This window comes from Phlebotomus papatasi, unplaced genomic scaffold (assembly GCF_024763615.1).
Source record: "Phlebotomus papatasi isolate M1 unplaced genomic scaffold, Ppap_2.1 HiC_scaffold_61, whole genome shotgun sequence".
In the NCBI taxonomy this organism is placed as follows: domain Eukaryota; kingdom Metazoa; phylum Arthropoda; class Insecta; order Diptera; family Psychodidae; genus Phlebotomus; species Phlebotomus papatasi.
The window spans coordinates 7159-11975 of NW_026604807.1; the positions used below are offsets into that span (position 1 = coordinate 7159).

Sequence of the window (4817 nt, forward strand, 5' to 3'; positions counted from 1 at the left end):
GTTCCATCGAATTTTTCATTGATCGACCATATTTTCCAATGAAAAACACAATAAAGTGACTGTTGTTTATTCGTTTTGATTAACATTTATGTCATATTTCTGGCTAATTTTAGTTAAATTAAGTGCTAATCTTTATTGTTAACGGTACGTGAAGTTTTCAAAGGAAATAATTACCTATTTCGTGAACAAAAAGGGTTTTTCTGAAATGTCTGCAAATGCTTCAATAGGAAACCCCGGAAATATGGTTTTTTTGGAGAGATTTTCTTATTGTTTTAGATAGGAGAGGAGAAAAGACCAGGAATAAGAACAAATCCTGCACTCAAGAGCAACTCAACAAGGTTTTGGAAGCCTTTCGTCGCGGTTTCACTTACACTGTTTGTCTCCAATTAGAAACTTTTCTTGTCTCCATTTGGATTAATATGTTTCCAATAGAAGCATTTTGCACTTGTGTGTTTTTCTTGTATTTAAGAAGTTTTCAAATTATATCTAAAGAATTTTTACTAAACAGTAACATTCTAGAAGAGTCAAGGAGCACATTTATGTAATTCTGTTCAGAAAAAATATGAACTTAATGTGTTGAATCTTCTGTCAAAGTTAAAGCGTCTGGAAATGGTTTTGAATTAGGACATTTACCCTATGACTTTGGCACACGTTTTAAATTTCTGCACAATAACATGAATACAGTTTTAAATTAAGTGAAATTCATACAATTGAAATTTTGTCTCTTACTCTTTCAAACCAAAAATCAGATACAGTAGAACCCCGCTATGGGCCATCGCTCTATAGTCCACAATTTATCGATCGTTGATTTCAAAACATGGATTTTAAAGTTAGGCTACGTTTTTTAGTACGCGACATGGAATGTTGTCATATAATATTTTTGGCAAACTTTATTGAGTAGTTGTGATAATTGTGATCCATAATGAAGAGAGCCAGGACAAGTACCACAATCGCAAAGAAAGTGGAAGCCATCGAGCAATTTTAATACTAAAAGTCATTGATAATTTTAAAAAATGACATGGACTATAGTGTGACCCAAGTGTCAAATCTGGAACCAAATATGAACTACAGTAGACTCTCTCTCAATTGGGCATTTATGGCAAAATGTCATCCGGTTTATCGATAGATTTGGGCGACAAAGTCATTGTAAATTCCACAAAAAGCACTCAATTAAATAGGAAGAACTACAGCGAATTTGAGCAAATTAGTTTCATAATTAAACATGAAAATTCTCAGCAAAATTTTTCTCCCGATTGAAAAAGAGCCAATTGAGCGAGAGTCTACCGTATAGCCTCTACCGCATTGTTGTTTCTCACATGTAACTGAAATTTGAAATTCAAAATGCAATTTCAATTTTTATTTGACAGAAGGATACAACACACGTATGGTTTTGTTTTAAAGAGTAAGAGGTATAATTTATATTGATAGAATTTCGCTGAATTGAAAAGATGTGCTGGAGCCATTAGAATTTATTTTAAAATAAATTTTACTTTTATTTGTTCTCAAAACACTTTTTATTCTTCAAATCTTCTCATAGTTCCCTACGAGTTAATATCGCATAAAAATATTTAAATTTATAAAAATAAATTGCAAATATTTTCTAGACAACGAGGACACTGCTTGCGACAAAATTATGAACTTTGAATTTTACAATTCGACCACCGATACCGAGTATATCACCCTGAAAAATAGTACTCCCACGCGATGGAGTTCTATATATGTGATGATAAAGAGCTATTTGCATCATGAAGGTAAGGTATACAAAAGAGTACATTAATTTATAATTATATTTTTATTATGTTGTTTGAAATGAAAGAATCAGTATGTAGTATAATAATTTTGAGATGAGAAGGACCTTACAAAATCAAAACTATATTTTTAATTCAACAAAAATAAATATATTTCGACTTGGCAATCTTATAAGATAAAATATTTTCCAATTAACATTCAATCAATTACTTTCGCTATAATGTTATTATTTTCTTTTATATCAAGGATTTTAAATAGTATGTATTTTTTATAAACTAGGTGACTTTTCCTTTTTTGTCACTGGCGAAGAGAGAATTGCAAATTTTAAAATTTAATTTAATATTTAAATTTTGAAATTTTCCATTTCAGTAATAGCACTGTTGCAAATTGTTTAAAGTTATGAAAAACACAAAATTATTTGTAACATATCTTTTTCTTAATGTATTCTCCAAATCAAGTACACAGCTCTTTCTGATATACAGCTGACGGGAGGACAAAATGACATTTAGGTTTTTTGAATCTAGTCAACGGTTTGTGCTGTGTGAATTTATTTTCTGTCGAAAACCAACAGAATTGTCTTTCTGTTTGAAAAAAAGTTTGAATTCATCAACTGTCAGTGTTTGGCAGCTGTCAGTCGAATACCGAAGTGCTAGATATCAGAGAGAGCTATGCACATGAGCAAGCGGCACTAAAAAATTCATCTGATTCACTTTTATAAAACTTTTAAGCGCAAGTTCATAAAACAAAAACTAATTTCTTAAATTATTGTTAAATCTAAAACGCAACGTTTTTTTTTATAGTTCTCTACAAGAGTTTCTTGGAAAAGTTGGGAAAGTATGGTTTTATCCCAAATGATGACGAAGTTGAAGAAATGAAAGAAGCTCTAGAAGTATTGGAGGTTTTTGAAAAAGCGACAAACCTGCTGCAAGGATCACACTATCCTACCATAAATATGGGGCTCCTGGTTTTTGAGGAGATAAAGAAAAGGTAAAAAAAAAACATTTCTTTTTAAATTTATTTGGGGTTCATTAAAATTCTATTAGTATTTAAAATTAATATTACAACTTTTATGATTTTTTATTTCAATTAGCTTGGAAGCCTTTCCAAAATCAAAAATAAGTGCGTTGGCCTTAAATAATTTGGAGAAAAGGTTTAAAATTACGGAGGAGATGGTCGTTGCGTCTATCTTGGACCCGTCAGTCCAGCACATTAACGCCATCGACGAGTGGTTGACGTCTAAAAATCTAACCAAAATCGATTTCCTTCTCTCACACATTTCTGCGAGAGAGATTGACCAAGAAATTGTAAGTTTTTAATCCATATTTGGGGAGTCTGAGGCAAAAGTAGTCAGAAAATCATTTTTCATTACGTATATTTCACAAAAAAAAATGTTAGTATCAGGTTTATAAATATTTTAAAGAATAAGGAAGTGAGGTAAAATTATGAATCCCCCAATATTCTTTGTAAGGCAAACTATAGCATCCCAATATCTAATATTATGCGTGACTACTTTTGCCCCAGTTTACCCTATATATTAATCAACATCAATAGTGTAAATGAACTTAATAGCATACTTAAAGTCCTCAAAACATTAGATGATCAAACAGGAAAATTAAATTGCTAGTTCTTAAATTGAAATTCAGTTTTTTTTCTATATTTAACATAACTTTTTTTAAGAAATAACTTAATTTATTGTTTAAGACGTAGGAAGAAAAACTTAGTGTAGAATAAAATTTGAGAGTTTTACGTCATTAATTTGATTTTTTTTCTTTGAAAATATGTTTTTTTTTTATTAACATCGTGCTTTAAGTTATGGTGACTTCAATGAAAAAAAAATATCACGAAAGGTATATGCCCTTTATAAAAAGCTTCGATTTATTTAAAACAAAAGACAAAAAAAGATTTACAAAAAGACATTTCTATGCTTACAAGGCTTCAAAACACTGGTACTAGCTCTATAAGAAAAGAACTAATTTTTACCGATGTACATTTACACTATTGGATTCTTAATTTACACCACTAGAATCGCATTGTATAAATATATGGGAAAATGTAAGATTCTCAAAAAAAATCTCACTTACCGTAATGTGTGTGTACTGCTTGTGTTGTTTTTCACTGAATTCACTTCAACTGCTCAATATTTTGCAATCCTCATCCTCAATATCTACTATTTTCATTTACTCTAGCCTTTACACTTGATATGTTTTTCCCTTATCTTACCTTATATTACACTACAACGCGTTTTTTCATATCTTACATATTTTAATGATTGTACTTTAAAATGCGTTTCTATTTGATCGTATTACAGGAGCAACAGCCTGCTGAGCCACCAAATACTCCATCCTCTAGTAGGATGGAGCTAATTAGAAAACATCGCGCTCATCGCAACCCACTAAATTCAAGACTTCAGGATGAATTTAATTCCTTTAAATTTATCAGCGACGATATTGAGGATCCACTCAATTGGTGGAAAACCAACGGGAAAATGTTCCCAATTATGAAGAGGGCAGTTCGGAATTTGTTTTGTGTGCCACTCACGTCTGCACCATCCGACCGAAATTTCTCCAGTGCAGGAGCTATTTTAACTGCAAAACGTTCTCCTCAGGATCCAAGTTTGATTTCCAAAATAATTTTCATTCATGATAATTATAAAAAAATTTGTGATTTAAAATAAGGTTCGCTTAGATTTTCAAGAAAAATATATTTAAAAATATATTATTTAAAATGTTAATAAACGTGTTGCAAAACCTGGTTAAATGATTTTTTTTTCGCGAAGTCTTAGAACTCAAAGATTTCTAACTGGCATATCCTTGTTGGATATTCACAGCTGTACAACATTTCTAAAGACAATTTTTCACTAATTGAAATATTGAAAAGTTGATTTTGTTAACATTCCTAAAAAAAAGCTTCTTATGCAAACATTGTGACTTGTAACATTTTCATTGTCTTTATTATTATCTCCTGTGATCAAATAATTAAAAACTTTTCAAGTTTAGGGTGGTTCAACTATCTCAAAACTTGAAAACTAAGTTTTTTTTACATTGGTAGATATGAAATTTTCAAATTTT

The 4817-nt window shown here is 30.5% G+C and overlaps 1 long non-coding RNA gene across 1 annotated transcript; it reads left to right on the forward strand.

Moving 5' to 3' along the window:
• Positions 1–2696: 2696 nt before the first annotated feature.
• On the forward strand, positions 2697–4299 carry LOC129809330 (uncharacterized). The gene is made up of 3 exons (XR_008752636.1): positions 2697–2736; positions 2840–3053; positions 4058–4299. It is a non-coding gene; the product is annotated as an uncharacterized LOC129809330 (long non-coding RNA).
• Positions 4300–4817: the final 518 nt, after the last annotated feature.